We start from the raw sequence: 19,757 nt of genomic DNA, 5'->3' as shown, positions 1-19,757 counted from the left end.
CTCGAAAATGACGGGCGGGCTCCCAGACATGCCTGCTGGCTAGACCATACAAGTACCTGGCCGAAATAGCTCAGTTGGGAGAGCGTTAGACTGAAGTTCTAAAGGTCCCTGGTTCAATCCCGGGTTTCGGAAGAGGAACCAAGTCCGCCTCTTTTAGTCTACCTGATTCCACCTAGCCTCATCACTATCTCCCTCTCAGACAGGCAGCTATCAGGGTGTGTTTGTTCCATGGTGTAATGGTTAGCACTCCGGGCTTTGAATCCAGCGATCCGAGTTCAAATCTCGGTGGCACCTGCTTTTGCCAGGAATGTGTGCAGTACCTCGTTCGAAAAAACTTTTTCGCCAGCACTGAGCCACAAGAGCTCATCTAGGTAGTGCCCCTTGAAAGGGGGCGTAAAAAGGATGGACAGCCCTGGAGAATGTAGGCATCGATCCCACTACCTCTCGCATGCTAAGTGAGCGCTCTACCATTTTAACTAATTCCCCTCGATGATGGAGAGGATGTGTCCATCGCTCTCAAAGACAAAGACGAGGCGCGATCCCTAGCACGTGTGCAGGTGCTGCAGCGTGATTTCCAATAACCACAAAAAAGAGGCAGCATTTTCCTGCTGGCAACTTTGCACTGGCTACCTATTAATTGTAGATTTAATTAAAATATTGCGCTTTAAGCCATGCAAGCTGAAATGTTTTCGGCCCGGCAGCAGCAGGGAGGATGTATGTTTCGGCTCGTTGGTCTAGGGGTATGATTCTCGCTTAGGGTGCGAGAGGTCCCGGGTTCAAATCCCGGACGAGCCCATTTTCAGGCTTTGCTTTAATCTCTTCAGCCTGATTAGGGCAACCAGGATATTTCTGAGAAATTGGGGATAAAATGAGCCAGAGAGAGGCCGGTTAGCTCAGTTGGTTAGAGCGTGGTGCTAATAGCGCCAAGGTCAAGGGTTTGATCCCCGTACGGGCAACTCATTTTCTCTCTGGGACCTTCGCTCTGCTCTTCTCGAAAATGACTGGCGGTCTCCCAGACATGCCTGCTCAAGAACCTGGACGAAATAGCTCAGTTGGGAGAGCGTTAGACTGAAGATCTAAAGGTACCTGGTTTCAATCCCTGCTTTTGGCAGGGGAACCACGTCCGCCTCTCTTAGTCGAGGCGGTCCATTGACCAAACGCCAGCTCCTATCTACCTGATTCCACCTAGCCTCATCGCTATCTGCCTCTCAGACAGCCAGCTAGCAGGGTATGTTCGTTCCATGATGTAATGGTTAGGACTCTGGGCTGTGAATCCAGCGATCCCAGTTCAAATCTCGGTGGGACCTGCTTTTGCCAGGAATGTGTGCAGTACCTCGTTCGAAAAAACTTTTTCGGCAGCACAGAGCCGCAAGAGCTCATCTAGGTAGTGCCCCTTGAAGGGGGGCGTAAAAAGGATGGATAGCACTGGAGAATGCAGGCATCGATCCCGCTACCTCTCGCATGCTAAGCAAGCGCTCTACCATTTGAGCTAATTCCCCTCGATGATGGAGAGAAGGTGTCCATCGCTCTCAAAGACAAAGACGAGGCGCGATCCCTAGCACGTGTGCAGGTGCTGCAGCGTGATTTCCAATGACCACAAAAAAACAGGCCGCATTTCCTCTGTGCTGGCAACTTTGCACTGGCTACCTTTTAATTGTAGATTTAATCAAAAAATTGCGCTTTGAATCCAGCGATCCGAGTTCAAATCTCGGTGGAACCTTTTTAGGTTCTTTGCGGAAGGGAGGGAAAAAACAGAGGTGATGCGCAACTGCTGACGTGGCGGTGAAATTGGTACTCTCAAACCGAGTCGGAATTGGGGAAACATGGGCTTAAAAAGCAAAGGCTTCATTTGCTCCTTGCTATCGTGCTTCTGGACTCAATGACTTAAATCCTTGCTATCGTGCTTCTGGACTCAATGACTTAATTCTCTGCTGCTCATGGGAAAAGTTGACACACGCCAAGGTTCCATGTTGTAATGGTTAGCACTCTGGGCTCTGAATCCAGCGATCCGAGTTCAAATCTCGGTGGGACCTGCTTTTGCCAGGAATGTGTGCAGTACCTCGTTCGAAAAAACTTTTTCGGCAGCACTGAGCCGCAAGAGCTCATCTAGGTAGTGCCCCTTGAAGTGGGGCGTAAAAAGGATGGACAGCACTGGAGAATGCAGGCATCGATCCCACTACCTCTCGCTTGCGCCTACTGCTTACTACCGATTGAGCCAAAGTAAGCCCAAAGTAAGCCCACGTGAGCCAATTGTGTTTCTCTGCTGTGGCTTACTTTTGACCAATCGCGTTCTCTCCTGTGGCTTACTTTTGACCAATCGTGTTTCTCTCCTGTGGCTTACTTTTGACCAATCGCCTTTCTCTCCTGTGGCTTACTTTTGACCAATCGCGTTTCTCTCCTGGCTCTGCTCCTGTGGCTTACTTTTGACCAATCGGCGACCGCTGTTATTATCGTCATCTTTGCAATCTTTGCAACAGGTAAGTCTATTCTTCACGACTCTATAATCGATCATTATTTATTCATAAACAGTGTTTGTTTTTAGACAATTAAACATGGCAATAAAGCCAGCTAGCGTGTAATAGCACACGTTTTCTTCTGTACATGTGAACCTGCAACTTTACCATGATATACAGTAAAAAACATGTCACTACTGTCAAGATAATTAGCCGACCGCTAATTAAGCTATATCCTCCTTAAACCATTTTTTTGTTGTTGTTAATTTAGTATTTTTTGTGTCATTCATTACATTATTTTGAGCACAAGAAGATTTTTACTAAAACCTTTTAAAAAAAAAGTTTAATTCATATATGTTATACTATACTATGTTATACACCAGTATACATATTTATGTTATCTTTTTAAATACTATGTTATACATATTTAAAAAGACATGAATAGGCAAAAACAAGTGTTTTTTTGTTTCAACAAATGATTCTCAACTATGTTATAAAAGATATACCAAAACGATTTGATATACCATTTTAAGTTTTAGATCTGTTTGATGATCATATTATTATGAATTGTCATAAACGCCTTTATGTTATATTTGGTGTTTCTTAGTAATCTCTGCCACAAAAGCTAAACAAAACAAAACGATTTAAGCATGGCATGATACCAGCAAAATTGTACCAAGAAGTGTTATTTATTTTCTTATTAATTAGTTCATCACACTATTTACAATTTGTACACAAGGCAATTCAAAGTGATTCACAGTTGTATAAAAAACAATAATGCTTATGCTCATAATAATAATAATCATTAATTATTATAATATTATAATAATTAATTATATTAAAAAAATGCTGTAGTAAAATACTTTCAGTTGGAATATGACAGCTATGTAACGTTCTGTTTATGCCTGTGTCCTTTCAGATTATGTATGCATACCCGGTTTTACGAAGAACCTCTGAGGGTCGACTCCTTATGGGGCCAACTGAGGAGGCCAATAGGAGGAAGATCGTGTTGGCAGGGAGGGCCAGGTGTAAAGAGGAGGTCTTGGCTGAGGCCACTGCCTTTGTGAGGCAGAATGGAGGGAATCCTGGAGACCAGTTCCTGGTTCTGGCTCACTGCAAGATCCAGTTTGGGAAACACCAGGGTCAGAGGTTCCTGTGGCTGCTGAAGAACTCACTGTGGTATGCCTGCTATCTGGTCAGCAGCATTTTGGGGGAGGAGGAGAGGGACAACCCGCTGTCGGACAACAAACACCTGTTCCTCAGATACACCTCGCAGATCAGGGAGGTAGGCGAGGCTGTAGAGGTGTATCAGAAAAAAACAGGCCATGCTGCAGGAGGCCCACAGGACAGGAGACTCTTGTTGTCTGATGGTGGAGTTTGGGGATTTTAAGGGTAGGTCAATAAAGGAGGTGTATGAGGACCCAAGCAAGGAGGCCCAGGCTCTCATCACCTACCTGAAGAAGGCAAAGGCCGGGCCTAACACCAATATGGCCCTTTTCAAAGCATACGTGCTGAAGAGGCAGGCTCCAGCCCACGTGCCCACCGCCACTGTGCCCACTGCATCTGTCCTCACTGCTGCTGTGCCCACTGCCACTGTGTCTGTTCCTCCTCCACCTACTGCCACTAAGAACAGCCCACTGCTGGCGACCAATGTGAAGGCCCTGTTGGGAAGCATTTATTTGCTTCACAGCTGGCACAAAAGATTTTGTCTCCAGCCAAACCCTGTAAGTGGGTAAGTTTTTTCTTTTTTCTCCAGCCACTGCAGGCTCGAGAGGCCCTGCTCCTGCCCCGGCTTGTGCTACTGCCCCTGCTCCTGCCCCTTATCCTGCTCCTCCAGCATTGTGGACCCCTGGCCAGGTGTCCCAGTCGCCTGCAGAGCTTCCTGTCCACTGGAAAGAGCAACTCCCATCTTTCCAGCAAGGCTTTCAACCCCTGTCCCTCTGCACCAAGACCATCCTCACTACAGCCACCCACAGGACTGCAGCGCCCTGCCCAGCCTCCTCTGCAGTCTCCTCCTCTGCACCCTGCCCAGCCTCCTCTGCAGTCTCCTCCTCTGCGCCCTGCCCAGCCTCCTCTGCAGTCTCCTCCTCTGCGCCCTGCTCAGCCTCCTCTGCAGTCTCCTCCACAGCCTTCTGTCCAGCCAAGTGCTGCCTCTGCTCCTGCAACATCAACTGGGTCCAGTGTTGCAGACCAGGCTCCTGTAAGTAAGCTTCTCATTATTCGTGTGCAGGTCCTGCAGCATGATTTCCAATGACCACAAAAAAAGAGGCCCCATTTCCTCTGTGCTGGAAACTTTGCACTGGCTACCTTTTAATTGTTGATTTAATCAAAAAATTGCGCTTTAAGCCATGGAATCTGAAATGTTTGCGGCCCGACAGCAGCACGGAGGATGTATATTTCGGCTCGTTGGTCTAGGGGTATGATTCTCGCTTAGGGTGCGAGAGGTCCCGGGTTCAAATCCCGGACGAGCCCATTATTAGGCTTTGCAGTTAATCTCTTCAGCCTGATTAGGGCAACCAGGATATCTCTGAGCAATTGGGGATAAAATGTGCCAGAGAGAGGCCGGTTAGCTCAGTTGGTTAGAGCGTGATGCTAATAACGCCAAGGTCGCGGGTTCGATCCCCGTACGGGCCACTCATTTTCTCTCTGTGACCTTCGCTCTGCTCTTCTCTAAAATGACGGGCGGTCTCCCATACATCTATGCTGGCTAAACCGCACAAGTACCTGGCCGAAATAGCTCAGTTGGGAGAGCGTTAGACTGAAGATTTAAAGGTCCCTGGTTCAATCCCGGGTTTCGGCAGAGGAACAACCTCCGCCTCTTTTAGTCTACCTGATTCCACCTCTCAGACAGCCAGTTAGCAGGGTGTTTTGGTTCCATGGTGTAATGGTTAGCACTCTGGGCTTTGAATCCAGCGATCCGAGTTAAAATCTCGGTGGAACCTTTTTAGGATCTTTGCGGAAGGGAGGGGAAAAACAGAGGTGATGCGCAACTGCTGACGTGGCGGTGAAATTGGCACTCTCAAACCGAGTCGGAATTGGGGAAACATGGGCTTAAAAAGCAAAGGCTTCTTTTGCTCCTTGCTATCGCGCTTCTGGACTGAATGACTTACATCTCTGCACCACATGGGAAAAGTTGACACACGCCGAGGTTCCATGGTGTAAGGGTTAGCACTCTGGGCTCTGAATCCAGTGATCCGAATTCAAATCTCGGTGGGACCTTCATTTGCCAGGCTAAACAGCACAAGTACTTGGCTGAAATAGCTCAGTTGGGAGAGTGTTAGACTGAAGATCTAAAGGTCCCTGGTTCAATCTCGGGTTTCGGCAGAGGAACCACGCCCTGCCTCCTTTAGGCTACCTGATTCCACCTAGCCTCATCGCTATCTGCCTCTCAGACAGACAGCTGGGAGGGTGTGTTGGTTCCATGGTGTAATGGTTAGCACTCTGGGCTTTGAATCCAGCGATCCGAGTTCAAATCTCGGTAGAACCTTTTTAGGTTCTTCGCGGAAGGGAGGGAAAAAACAGAGGTGATGCGCAACTGCTGACGTGGCGGTGAAATTGGTACTCTCAAACAGAGTTGGAATTGGGGAAACATGGGCTGAAAAAGCAAAGGCTTCATTTGCTCCTTGCTATCGTGCTTTTGGACTCAATGACTTAAATCTCTCCTGCTCATGGGAAAAGTTGACACACGCCAAGGTTCCATGGTGTAATGGTTTGCACTCTTGGCTCTGAATCCAGCGATCCGAGTTCAAATCTCGGTGGGACCTGCTTTTGCCAGGAATGTGTGCAGTACCTCGTTCGAAAAAACTTTTTCGGCAGCACTGAGCCGCAAGAGCTCATCTAGGTAGTGCCTCTTGAAGGGGGGCGTAAAAAGGATGGACAGCACTGGAGAATGCAGGCATCGATCCCGCTACCTCTCGCATGCTAAGCGAGCGCTCTACCATTTGAGCTAATTCCCCTCGATGATGGAGAGGAGGTGTCCATCGCTCTCAAAGACAAAGACGAGGCGCGATCACTGGCTACCTTTTAATTGTAGATCCGAGTTCAAATCTCGGTGGGACCTGCATTTGCCAGGAATGTGTGCAGTACCTCGTTCGAAAAAACATTTTCGGCAGCACTGAGCCGCAAGAGCATATCTAGGTAGTGCCCCTTGAAGGGGGGCGTAAAAAGGATGGACAGCACTGGAGAATGCAGGCATCGATCCCACTACCTCTCGCTTGCGCCTACTGCTTCCTACCGATTGAGCCAAAGTAAGCCCAAAGTAAGCCCATGTAAGCCAATCGTGTTTCTCTGCTGTGGCTTACTTTTGACCAATCGCGTTCTCTCCTGTGGCTTACTTTTGACCAATCGTGTTTCTCTCCTGTGGCTTACTTTTGACCAATCGCCTTTCTCTCCTGTGGCTTACTTTTGACCAATCGCGTTTCTCTCCTGGCTCTGCTCCTGTGGCTTACTTTTGACCAATCGGCGACCGCTATTATTATCGTCATCTTTGCAATCTTTGCAACAGGTAAGTCTATTCTTCACGACTGTATAATCGATCATTATTCATTCATAAACAGTGTTTGTTTTTGGACAATTAAACATGCCAATAAAGCTAGCTAGCGTGTAATAGCACACGTTTTCTTCTGTACATGTGAACCTGCAACTTTACCATGATATACAGTAAAAAACATGCCACTACTGTCAAGATAATTAGCCGACCGCTAATTAAGCTATATCCTCCTTAAACCATTTTTTTGTTGTTGTTAATTTAGTATTTTTTTGTGTCATTCATTACATTATTTTGAGCACAAGAAGATTTTTACTAAAACCTTTAAAAAAAAAAGTTTAATTCATATATGTTATACTATACTATGTTATACACCAGTATACATATTTATGTTATCTTTTTAAATACTATGTTATACATATTTAAAAAGACATGAATAGGCAAAAACAAGTGTTTTTTTGTTCAACAAATGATTCTCAACTATGTTATAAAAGATATACCAAAACGATTTGATATACCATTTTAAGTTTTAGATCTGTTTGATGATCATATTATTATGAATTGTCATAAACGCCTTTATGTTATATTTGGTGTTTCTTAGTAATCTCTGCCACAAAAGCTAAACAAAACAAAACGATTTAAGTATGGCATGATACCAGCAAGATTGTACCAAGAAGTGTTATTTATTTTCTTATTAATAAGTTCATCACACTATTTACAATTTGTACACAAGGCAATTCAAAGTGATTCACAGTTGTATAAAAACAATAATGCTTATGCTCATAATAATAATAATCATTAATTATTATAATATTATAATAATTAATTACATAAAAAATAAATGCTGTAGTAAAATACTTTCAGTTGGAATATGACAGCTATGTAACGTTCTGTTTATGCCTGTGTCCTTTCAGATGTATGCATATCCGGTTTTACGAAGAACGTCTGAGGGTCGACTCCTTATGGGGCCAACTGAGGAGGCCAATAGGAGGAAGATCGTGTTGGCAGGGAGGGCCAGGTGTAAGGAGGAGGTCCTGGCTGAGGCCACTGCCTTTGTGAGGCAGAATGGAGGGAATCCTGGAGACCAGTTCCTGGTTGGGCTCACTGCAAGATCCAGTTTGGGAAACACCAGGGTCAGAGGTTCCTGTGGCTGCTGGAGAACTCACTGGGGTATGCCTGCTATCTGGTCAGCAGCATTTTGGGGGAGGAGGAGAGGGACAACCCGCTGTCGGACAACAAACACCTGTTCCTCAGATACACCTCGCAGATCAGGGAGGTAGGCGAGGCTGTGGAGGTGTATCATATAAAACAGGCCATGCTGCAGGAGGCCCAGAGGACAGGAGACTCTGGATGTCTGATGGTGGAGTTTGGGGATTTTAAGGGTAGGTCAATGAATGAGGTGTATGAGGACCCAAGCAAGGAGGCCCAGGCTCTCATCACCTACCTGAAGAAGGCAAAGGCCAGGCCTAACACCAATATGGCCCTTTTCAAAGCATACGTGCTGAAGAGGCAGGCTCCAGCCCACGTGCCCACCACCACTGTGCCCACTGCATCTGTCCTCACTGCTGCTGTGCCCACTGCCACTGTGTCTGTTCCTCCTCCACCTACTGCCACTAAGAACAAGCCACTGCTGGCGACCAATGTGAAGGCCCTGTTGGCGCGGGGGATGCATTTATTTGCTTCACAGCTGGCACAAAAGATTTTGGCTCCAGCCAAACCCTGTAAGTGATTTGCAAGCTTTAAAATCATTACAGTATATATTATGCAGTATATATGTCTAACGAAAATACGTGTTCAACAGCTGCAGGACCACGTGTACATCCTGCGTCTGAGTCCGCACATACAAGTGTGTTGGTGACATGTGCTTAGTGTTTTATGTTATTTTACAGACTCTGCTGCTACGGATTTTTTTGAGGAGGAAGATGACCTGGAGATGGCAACTGTAGCCTCGCAAGCTGAGGAACAACTTCCTCAAGGTATGTAAATCTTAAACAATATTTTACAAACAATTACAAATAAAACAAAACAGTATTTTTTAAATGACATATTATTTTATTTCGCAACACAGAGGAATGGCACTTCTCAGGTGTCAATCTACATTCACTCTTTGAGTGAACATCCTCAAAGGAAAAAAGATAATTTAAAGGTGTATGTAAAAGGTTTTATTTCATTTTTTATCGTAATCACTGACTAAAGCTCATTCTTGTCATCTCACACTTCCCCCACTCCCCTTGGAATAAGTGGCTGTTGTAGTGTTTGGTCTGCTTCGCTTCACACTTGGCTGATCCCATCTTTTTTTCTTCTTGTATTTCTTCTAATGGTGCTTGGATGAAAAACAGGATGATTTTCACTGCTTCTTTCCATCTTTTCATCATCATGTCATCTCTCTACTAATCATACATGCTTTGCAGTAAACCTTGTAATCGCAGTAGCTGTCCAGCAGAGCTGAGAAAGTCATACAGTGAAAGTCTAAAACAATAAGATAATTTTGTTGTGTTTTTTTACGCTCCAGCCACTGCAGGCTCGAGAGGCCCTGCTCCTGCCCCGGCTCGTGCTACTGCCCCTGCTCCTGCCCCTTATCCTGCTCCTCCAGCATTGTGGACCCCTGGCCAGGTGTCCCAGTCGCCTGCAGAGCTTCCTGTCCACTGGAAAGAGCAACTCCCATCTTTCCAGCAAGGCCTTCAACCCCTGTCCCTCTGCACCAGGACCATCCTCACTATAGCCACCCACAGGACTGCAGCGCCCTGCCCAGCCTCCTCTGCAGTCTCCTCCTCTGCGCCCTGCCCAGCCTCCTCTGCAGTCTCCTCCTCTGCGCCCTGCCCAGCCTCCTCTGCAGTCTCCTCCTCTGCGCCCTGCCCAGCCTCCTCTGCAGTCTCCTCCTCTGCGCCCTGTTCAGCCTCCTCTGCAGTCTCCTCCACAGCCTTCTGTCCAGCCAAATGCTGCCTCTGCTCCTGCAACATCAACTGGGTCCAGTGTTGCAGACCAGGCTCCTGTAAGTAAGCTTCTCATTATTCGTGTGCAGGTGCTGCAGCGTGATTTCCAATGACCACAAAAAAAGAGGCCGCATTTCCTCTGTGCTGGAAACTTTGCACTGGCTACCTTTTAATTGTAGATTTAATCAAAAAATTGCGCATTAAGCCATGCAAGCTGAAATGTTTGCGGCCCGGCAGCAGCAGGGAGGATGTATGTTTCGGCTCATTGGTATAGGGGTATGATTCTCGCTTAGGGTGCGAGAGGTCCCGGGTTCAAATCCCGGACGAGCCCATTATTAGGCTTTGCTTTTAATCTCTTCAGCCTGATTAGGGCAACCAGGATATTTATATCCCGGGTTTCGGCAGAGGAACCACGTCCGCCTCTTTTAGTCTACCTGATTCCACCTAGCCTCATCGCTATCTGCCTCTCAGACAGCCAGCTATCAGGAAGTGTTGGTTCCATGGTGTAATGGTTAGCACTTTGGGCTTTGAATCCAGCGATCCAAGTTCCAATCTCGGTAGAACCTTTTCAGGTTCTTTGCGGAAGGGTGGGAAAAAACAGAGGTGATGCGCAACTGCTGACGTGGCAGTGAAATTGGCACTCTCAAACAGAGTCGGAATTGGGGAAATATGGGCTTAAAAAGCAAAGGCTTCATTTGCTCCTTGCTATCGTGCTTTTGGACTCAATGACTTAAATCTCTTGAATCCCGAGAGGTCCCGGGTTCAAATCCCGGACGAGCCCATTATCAGGCTTTGCTTTTAATCTCTTCAGTCTGATTAGGGCAACCAGGATATTTCTGAGAAATTGGGGATAAAATGAGCCAGAGAGAGGCCGGTTAGCTCAGTTGGTTAGAGCGTGGTGCTAATAGTGCCACGGTCAAGGGTTCGATCCCCGTACGGGCAACTCATTTTCTCTCTGGGACCTTCGCTCTGCTCTTCTCGAAAATGACTGGCGGTCTCCCAGACATGGCTGCTGGCTAGACTGCACAAGTACCTGGCCGAAATAGCTCAGTTGGGAGAGCGTTAGACTGAAGATCTAAAGGTCCCTGGTTCAATCCCGGGTTTCGGCAGAGGAACTACGTCTGAGTCGAGGCGGTCTATTGACCAAACGCCAGCTCTTATCTACCTGATTCCACCTAGCCTCATCGCTATCTGCCTCTCAGACAGCCAGCTAGCAGGGTATGTTCGTTCCATGATGTAATGGTTAGCACTCTGGGCTTTGAATCCAGCGATCCGAGTTCAAATCTCGGTGGGACCTGCTTTTCCAGGAATGTGTGCAGTACCTCGTTCAAAAAAACTTTTTCGGCAGCACTGAGCCGCAAGAGCTCATCTAGGTAGTGCCCCTTGAAGGGGGGGCGCAAAAAGGATGGACAGCCCTGGAGAATGCAGGCATCGATCCTGCTACCTCTCGCATGCTAAGCAAGCGCTCTACCATTTGAGCTAATTCCCCTCGATGATGGAGAGAAGGTGTCCATCGCTCTCAAAGACAAAGACGAGGCGCGATCCCTAGCACGTGTGCAGGTGCTGCAGCGTGATTTCCAATGACCACAAAAAAACAGGACGCATTTCCTCTCTGCTGGCAACTTTGCACTGGCTACCTTTTAATTGTAGAATTAATCAAAAAATTGCGCTTTGAATCCAGCGATCCGAGTTTAAATCTCGGTGGAACCTTTTCAGGTTCTTTGCGGAAGGGAGAGAAAAAACAGAGGTGATGTGCAACTGCTGACGTGGCGGTGAAATTGGCACTCTCAAACCGAGTCGGAATTGGGGAAACATGGGCTTAAAAAGCAAAGGCTTCATTTGCTCCTTGCTATCGTGCTTCTGGACTCAATGACTTAAATCCTTGCTATCGTGCTTCTGGACTCAATGACTTAAATCCTGCTGCTCATGGGAAAAGTTGACACACGCCAAGGTTTCATGGTGTAATGGTTAGCACTCTGGGCTCTGAATCCAGCGATCCGAGTTCAAATCTCGGTGGGACCTGCTTTTGCCAGGAATGTGTGCAGTACCTCGTTCGAAAAAACTTTTTCGGCAGCACTGAGCCGCAAGAGCTCATCTAGGTAGTGCCCCTTGAAGGGGGGCGTAAAAAGGATGGACAGCACTGGAGAATGCAGGCATCGATCCCACTACCTCTCCCTTGCGCCTACTGCTTCCTACCGATTGAGCCAAAGTAAGCCCAAAGTAAGCCCACGTGAGCCAATCGTGTTTCTCTGCTGTGGCTTACTTTTGACCAATCGCGTTCTCTCCTGTGGCTTACTTTTGACCAATCGTGTTTCTCTCCTGTGGCTTACTTTTGACCAATCGCCTTTCTCTCCTGTGGCTTACTTTTGACCAATCGCGTTTCTCTCCTGGCTCTGCTCCTGTGGCTTACTTTTGACCAATCGGCGACCGCTATTATTAGGCAAGGCAAGGCAAGGCAAGTTTATTTATATAGCACATTTCATACACAATGGTAATTCAAAGTGCTTTACATAGAAGAAATTAAAATAATCAAAAGAAATCAGAATAATTAAAACAGTTTGGAAAAAAAGATAAAATACAGAAATAATCAAATGAAATCAGAATGATTAAAACATAAAATAAAATACAGTGCAAACAGTCGGACGAACAGTGGCACAGTGCTCATTCAGTAAATGCACAGTTAAACAGATGTGTTTTGAGTCTGGATTTGAATGTGACTACTGTAGGAGCACATCTGATCTCTTCTGGAAGCTGGTTCCAGCTGCGGCTGGCATAGTAGCTAAAAACAGACTCGCCATGCTTAGAGTGAACCCTTGGTATTTCTAGCCGATGTGATCCAAATGATCTGAGTGATCTGTTGGGTTTATATTCACTGAGCATATCCTAGGCCATTGAATGATTTATATACCAGTAATAATACTTTAAAATCAATCCTAAATGTAACTGGCAGCCAGTGTAAAGACCTGAGGACTGGTGTGATGTGTTCATATTTTCTGGTTCTGCTCAGAATCCTAGCAGCAGCGTTCTGTATGAGCTGCAACTGTCTTGTGGTCTTTTTGGGAAGGCCAGTGAGAAGTCCATTACAATAATCCACCCTACTGGTGATGAAAGCATGCACAAGTTTTTCTAAGTCTTGACTGGAAACAAAGCATCTAATTCTTGCAATATTTTTCAGGTGATAATATGCTGATTTAGTTATTGCTTTGACATGACTACTGAAACTAAGGTCTGACTCTAGAGACACACCCAGATTCCTGACTTGATTTTTAGTTGTTTGACCCCTAGACTGAAGGTATGCGTTCACCTTGAGAACTTCATCTTTGTTTCCAAATGCAATGACTTCAGTTTTGTCTTTGTTTAACTGAAGAAAGTTTTGGCACATCCAATTGTTTACTTCATCAATGCATTGGCAAAGGGAGTCAATGGGGCTGTAATCGTTAGGCGATAGGGATAAGTAGAGCTGTGTGTCGTCTGCATAGCTATGGTAAGCCATTTGGTTCTTTCTCATTATTTGGCTCATTGGGAGCATGTACAGGTTGAATAGGAGTGGCGCAAGAATTGAGCCTTGAGGGACTCCGCATGTCATGGATGTCCACTCAGACTTATGGTCTCCTATACTCACATAATAACCTCTGCCTCCTAAGTATGACCTGAACCATTTTAGGACTATCCCAGAAAGCCCGACCCAGTTTTCCAGCCTGTCAAGAAGTATTTTGTGATCGACAGTGTCAAATGCAGCACTGAGGTCGAGTAGTACCAGCACTGATAATTTGCCTGTATCAGTATTTAAGCGAATATCATTTATTATCTTTATGAGCGCGGCCTCTGTACTGTGGTGCGGTCGGAAACCAGATTGAAAATGGTCAAAGTATCCATTCGAGCTTAAGAATTTGTTCAGCTGATTGAAGACAACTTTTTCAATGATCTTGCCTATGAAAGGAAGATTTGATATCGGTCTATAGTTGTTTAATATGGTCTTATCCAGATTGCTCTTTTTCAGGAGGGGCTTGACGACAGCAGTTTTCAGGGAGGTCGGAAAACTCCCAGAGAGAAGTGAGGCATTTACCACTTCCAGGAGATCTGCTTCTAAGCTGTGTAACACATTTTTGAAAAAAGATGTGGGAAGTGCGTCAAGGGCGCAGGTTGATGTTTTTAGTTGCTGTACGGTTTCTTCCAAAATTTTGCCATCAATTTCTTCGAAATCAGACATAGTGGCTACTTTCTCGTGCTGTTGTCTGATCTGCCTGACCCCAGCGCAACTCAAGGATGAGCTGATCACCTTTCTGATATTATTGATTTTCTCAGAGAAGAAAGAAGTAAACTCACTGCACTTTCTCACTGAGAGCATTTCACTGGGAATCAGGCTTGGGGGGGGTTTTAGTCTCTCTACAGTAGCAAAAAGAGTGCGCATGTTGTTTATATTGCTGTTTATAATATTCGAGAAAAAGTCTGTCTAGCTTTGCTTAGTTCCTTATTGAAAGCATGGATGCTGTCTTTGTAGATGTTATAATGGACTACAAGTTTTGTCTTCCGCCACATGCGCTCTGCTTTTCTGCATTGTCTTTTCATATTTTGCACTGCTGTTGAGTTTCTCCAAGGTGCTTTTTGTCTGCCACTCTCCTTCCTGCCTTTCACAGGAGCAATATCATCAATTACACTCTTAACTTTTGAGTTAAAAGAATCAAGGAGAAAATCAACAGAGTCAGCAGATATGCTTGGTGTTAAAGATATAGCCTTCATAAATAGTACACTAGTGTTCTCATTTAAGCATCTCTTCTTGACAGACACAGATCTAGCTTCAATGGCAGGAGAGATCAATATATCAAAGAAAATACAAAAATGATCAGACAGTGCTACATCCTTAATAACAATTGATGAAATGTTTAGACCCTTACTGATAAGTAAATCTAGAGTGTGTCCACGATTATGTGTGGGTCCATGTACATGCTGAGTCAGATCAAAAGTTTTTAAAACAGTTTTGATTTCTTTTGCCATATTGTTTTCTGCATTATCTATGTGAATGTTAAAATCTCCAGCAATGGCAAAGCAGTCAAACTCTGAGGAAATTGTTGTTAACAGTTCTGTTAAGTTCTCAGCAAAAGCTGGAGAGTATTTTGGAGGTCTGTAAACAATGATAAGTAAAATGCGTGGAGCACCTTTTAACACAATACCCAGATACTCGAAAGACGGGTAATTCCCAAATGATATTTGCTTACATTGATAGACATCTTTATAAAGAGCAGCTAAACCTCCGCCTCTTCTGACAGCTCTGCAGACACTCATACAAGTAAAGTTAGGAGGGGCTGTTTCATTGAGGACTGTTGCACTGCAACTTTCTTCTAGCCAAGTTTCATTTAGCAACATAAAATCCAGGTTGTATGTGGTTATTAAGTCGTTGACTAAAAGTGATTTATTTTTAAGTGAGCGGATGTTTAAAAGTGCTAACTTAACAGTCTTACTTTTTGTCCCCACAGCAATCTTGGTATATCGTGTAATAGGCACCAGATTAGATGGGTTTGCTGTACGGCTTCTGAAGGCCTTAGACTTTCTATCATGTAATCGAACAGCAATAGAAAAAGATACAGGCACACTGGGTTCCCGCTTGTTCTGTAAACATTTGAGAAAGTTATTGTTATCATAGCGGGGACCCGACACATATCACTGAGAGCTGGTATCAGTTGTTTTTGGTTCACCTCGAGCCGCTGGAGGAGGGTGTGGGCCCTGGCACTGTGGCAGAGGCCGAAGAGCTCTCACAGGAGGAGGGGGAGGAGGAGGAGGAGGGGGAGGGGGAGGGGGAGGGGGAGGGCGAGCTGGGCCCGCAGGCTTTGGTGGTTGTGGGGCCTGGCGTTTTTTGGTTGGTATCTGGGGGCTCGCAGCAAAAGAGTGGGATAGTCTAGTTCCAGCATGCACCAGTTGTTCCATTTTCTCTGAGAAGCACAGAAGTGGAGATGCTGGAGAGAGTGATAATGTTTCCGGTGAGAGGGATTTTTGCTCTGGTGTTATTGGAGGCTGTAATATGCTGTCCTGGTTTCCCTGGCTGTTTTCCAGAAAGTCGTCTATGGGTGCTGTATCTTGGAGCAGTGCTGGTATGTCACAGTCTGTCTGTGGTGAGCTCTGTGGGCAGGGCTCAGCTGAGATTGTGTCCGTGAGCAGAGGTTGTTGTGGCTGAGTGGTGTTATCACTGTCCTTGTGTGATGTGTCAACCGCATGTCCATTCAGGTGCTGAAGTGAAATCCTGTGGTCATTCATACTGTATCCAGGTGTGTGTGTGCCATTCAGGTTGAGTGGATTGGCACACATTGCAGAAGGATGACGGAGGGAGAAGTAGATATTGTCCTTTAGCACTCTTGAACCAAGTTTGGTTGGGTGGTGGCCATCCTGTTGAAACAGTTGCCTCTGACTCCAGAAAAGATTGAAGTTGTCAATAAAGTTCACTCCTTTTATATTGCAGGTTTTTTGCAGCCATGTATTAAGCCCAAGCAACCGTGAAAACCTGTTTGTTCCTCTTGCTGGGAGTGGTCCACTGATGAATGTTTGAACTTTCAGTCTTTTAAGTGTTTCAAAAAGTTCATTGAAATCCTTTTTAAGAAGTTCCGACTGCTCTTTATGAATATCATTCTTCCCCACATGAATGATGAGTCGATTTGCAGTCTTATGTTTCATCAGAATGTTCTGAAGTTCCCTGTTTACATCAGAAGTTGTTGCTTGTGGAAGGCAGCACGTTGTTGTATCCCTGCTATTAATGTTTCTGATTACGGAGTCGCCCACTATCAGAGTCCTGGGCTCGGCTGCACTGTGAGCTGAGTGCCGCTGTCTGCTCGACCTTGAGCCCCAGTTAGCATCAGTGTTAGCTACTGGCTGATTCTGTCTGTGTGCGATCACATTCATCAAATTTGGGGATTCCTCATTCATTAATACTTCAAATCTGTTCTCAAGATGTATAGGCGGTGGTAGGAGACCAGTGTTTGCAGTCCTTGTCAGTGCCGTATCTGGGGTAGAGGATGCTACTGCAGTAATATGTGATGCTCGTGACAATCTGATGTCTCGAGTGCCTTTGGGTCTCGCACCCTGTTTGTGCCATCGATTAGTAAAACGATCGGCTTGTTTCTCTACACTCAGTATGGCCTGTCGAGAAGCACTAGATTCATAGGACTCACCGGCTGTATGCTGAGGACGTCCATGACGAAGCTCTGTTGTGTGTTCCGTCTGGTTTGGTGGTCCCGCAATTAACTTTGTTTCAAGAATTGCAATCCTTTGTAAAAGTCTGTGGCAGTTGGAGCAGCAAGTAGATTCCAGAGGAGGCATTTTCTTATCCTTATGAATGTAGGCAGTCCTGGTTGGGCTCACTGCAAGATCCAGTTTGGGAAACACCAGGGTCAGAGGTTCCTGTGGCTGCTGGAGAACTCACTGGGGTATGCCTGCTATCTGGTCAGCAGCATTTTGGGGGAGGAGGAGAGGGACAACCCGCTGTCGGACAACAAACACCTGTTCCTCAGATACACCTCGCAGATCAGGGAGGTAGGCGAGGCTGTGGAGGTGTATCATATAAAACAGGCCATGCTGCAGGAGGCCCAGAGGACAGGAGACTCTGGATGTCTGATGGTGGAGTTTGGGGATTTTAAGGGTAGGTCAATGAATGAGGTGTATGAGGACCCAAGCAAGGAGGCCCAGGCTCTCATCACCTACCTGAAGAAGGCAAAGGCCAGGCCTAACACCAATATGGCCCTTTTCAAAGCATACGTGCTGAAGAGGCAGGCTCCAGCCCACGTGCCCACCACCACTGTGCCCACTGCATCTGTCCTCACTGCTGCTGTGCCCACTGCCACTGTGTCTGTTCCTCCTCCACCTACTGCCACTAAGAACAAGCCACTGCTGGCGACCAATGTGAAGGCCCTGTTGGCGCGGGGGATGCATTTATTTGCTTCACAGCTGGCACAAAAGATTTTGGCTCCAGCCAAACCCTGTAAGTGATTTGCAAGCTTTAAAATCATTACAGTATATATTATGCAGTATATATGTCTAACGAAAATACGTGTTCAACAGCTGCAGGACCACGTGTACATCCTGCGTCTGAGTCCGCACATACAAGTGTGTTGGTGACATGTGCTTAGTGTTTTATGTTATTTTACAGACTCTGCTGCTACGGATTTTTTTGAGGAGGAAGATGACCTGGAGATGGCAACTGTAGCCTCGCAAGCTGAGGAACAACTTCCTCAAGGTATGTAAATCTTAAACAATATTTTACAAACAATTACAAATAAAACAAAACAGTATTTTTTAAATGACATATTATTTTATTTCGCAACACAGAGGAATGGCACTTCTCAGGTGTCAATCTACATTCACTCTTTGAGTGAACATCCTCAAAGGAAAAAAGATAATTTAAAGGTGTATGTAAAAGGTTTTATTTCATTTTTTATCGTAATCACTGACTAAAGCTCATTCTTGTCATCTCACACTTCCCCCACTCCCCTTGGAATAAGTGGCTGTTGTAGTGTTTGGTCTGCTTCGCTTCACACTTGGCTGATCCCATCTTTTTTTCTTCTTGTATTTCTTCTAATGGTGCTTGGATGAAAAACAGGATGATTTTCACTGCTTCTTTCCATCTTTTCATCATCATGTCATCTCTCTACTAATCATACATGCTTTGCAGTAAACCTTGTAATCGCAGTAGCTGTCCAGCAGAGCTGAGAAAGTCATACAGTGAAAGTCTAAAACAATAAGATAATTTTGTTGTGTTTTTTTACGCTCCAGCCACTGCAGGCTCGAGAGGCCCTGCTCCTGCCCCGGCTCGTGCTACTGCCCCTGCTCCTGCCCCTTATCCTGCTCCTCCAGCATTGTGGACCCCTGGCCAGGTGTCCCAGTCGCCTGCAGAGCTTCCTGTCCACTGGAAAGAGCAACTCCCATCTTTCCAGCAAGGCCTTCAACCCCTGTCCCTCTGCACCAGGACCATCCTCACTATAGCCACCCACAGGACTGCAGCGCCCTGCCCAGCCTCCTCTGCAGTCTCCTCCTCTGCGCCCTGCCCAGCCTCCTCTGCAGTCTCCTCCTCTGCGCCCTGCCCAGCCTCCTCTGCAGTCTCCTCCTCTGCGCCCTGCCCAGCCTCCTCTGCAGTCTCCTCCTCTGCGCCCTGTTCAGCCTCCTCTGCAGTCTCCTCCACAGCCTTCTGTCCAGCCAAATGCTGCCTCTGCTCCTGCAACATCAACTGGGTCCAGTGTTGCAGACCAGGCTCCTGTAAGTAAGCTTCTCATTATTCGTGTGCAGGTGCTGCAGCGTGATTTCCAATGACCACAAAAAAAGAGGCCGCATTTCCTCTGTGCTGGAAACTTTGCACTGGCTACCTTTTAATTGTAGATTTAATCAAAAAATTGCGCATTAAGCCATGCAAGCTGAAATGTTTGCGGCCCGGCAGCAGCAGGGAGGATGTATGTTTCGGCTCATTGGTATAGGGGTATGATTCTCGCTTAGGGTGCGAGAGGTCCCGGGTTCAAATCCCGGACGAGCCCATTATTAGGCTTTGCTTTTAATCTCTTCAGCCTGATTAGGGCAACCAGGATATTTATATCCCGGGTTTCGGCAGAGGAACCACGTCCGCCTCTTTTAGTCTACCTGATTCCACCTAGCCTCATCGCTATCTGCCTCTCAGACAGCCAGCTATCAGGAAGTGTTGGTTCCATGGTGTAATGGTTAGCACTTTGGGCTTTGAATCCAGCGATCCAAGTTCCAATCTCGGTAGAACCTTTTCAGGTTCTTTGCGGAAGGGTGGGAAAAAACAGAGGTGATGCGCAACTGCTGACGTGGCAGTGAAATTGGCACTCTCAAACAGAGTCGGAATTGGGGAAATATGGGCTTAAAAAGCAAAGGCTTCATTTGCTCCTTGCTATC

General features: G+C 46.2%; 10 non-coding genes across 10 annotated transcripts; all 10 read left to right on the top strand.

The window, feature by feature from the left end:
- Positions 1–59: 59 nt before the first annotated feature.
- trnaf-gaa (transfer RNA phenylalanine (anticodon GAA)) lies at positions 60–132 on the top strand. The gene has a single exon. It is a non-coding gene; the product is annotated as a tRNA-Phe (tRNA).
- Positions 133–723: 591 nt separating this feature from the next.
- On the top strand, positions 724–795 carry trnap-agg (transfer RNA proline (anticodon AGG)). Its single transcript has one exon. It is a non-coding gene; the product is annotated as a tRNA-Pro (tRNA).
- A 1,166-nt stretch (positions 796–1,961) lies between these two features.
- trnaq-cug (transfer RNA glutamine (anticodon CUG)) lies at positions 1,962–2,033 on the top strand. Its single transcript has one exon. It is a non-coding gene; the product is annotated as a tRNA-Gln (tRNA).
- A 2,820-nt stretch (positions 2,034–4,853) lies between these two features.
- trnap-agg (transfer RNA proline (anticodon AGG)) lies at positions 4,854–4,925 on the top strand. The gene has a single exon. It is a non-coding gene; the product is annotated as a tRNA-Pro (tRNA).
- Positions 4,926–5,013: 88 nt separating this feature from the next.
- trnai-aau (transfer RNA isoleucine (anticodon AAU)) lies at positions 5,014–5,087 on the top strand. The gene has a single exon. It is a non-coding gene; the product is annotated as a tRNA-Ile (tRNA).
- A 93-nt stretch (positions 5,088–5,180) lies between these two features.
- Positions 5,181–5,253, top strand: trnaf-gaa (transfer RNA phenylalanine (anticodon GAA)). Its single transcript has one exon. It is a non-coding gene; the product is annotated as a tRNA-Phe (tRNA).
- Positions 5,254–5,323: 70 nt separating this feature from the next.
- On the top strand, positions 5,324–5,395 carry trnaq-uug (transfer RNA glutamine (anticodon UUG)). The gene has a single exon. It is a non-coding gene; the product is annotated as a tRNA-Gln (tRNA).
- Positions 5,396–5,868: 473 nt separating this feature from the next.
- On the top strand, positions 5,869–5,940 carry trnaq-uug (transfer RNA glutamine (anticodon UUG)). Its single transcript has one exon. It is a non-coding gene; the product is annotated as a tRNA-Gln (tRNA).
- Positions 5,941–10,908: 4,968 nt separating this feature from the next.
- trnaf-gaa (transfer RNA phenylalanine (anticodon GAA)) lies at positions 10,909–10,981 on the top strand. Its single transcript has one exon. It is a non-coding gene; the product is annotated as a tRNA-Phe (tRNA).
- Positions 10,982–11,822: 841 nt separating this feature from the next.
- On the top strand, positions 11,823–11,894 carry trnaq-cug (transfer RNA glutamine (anticodon CUG)). Its single transcript has one exon. It is a non-coding gene; the product is annotated as a tRNA-Gln (tRNA).
- The last annotated feature ends 7,863 nt before the right edge of the window (positions 11,895–19,757 follow it).

The sequence above is a fragment of the Siphateles boraxobius genome, unplaced genomic scaffold (genome assembly GCF_051911475.1).
Source record: "Siphateles boraxobius isolate OS27281-9 unplaced genomic scaffold, OSU_SipBor_1 269, whole genome shotgun sequence".
NCBI classification, from domain to species: Eukaryota; Metazoa; Chordata; class Actinopteri; order Cypriniformes; family Leuciscidae; genus Siphateles; species Siphateles boraxobius.
This window is presented reverse-complemented; position numbering and strand designations above follow the sequence as displayed.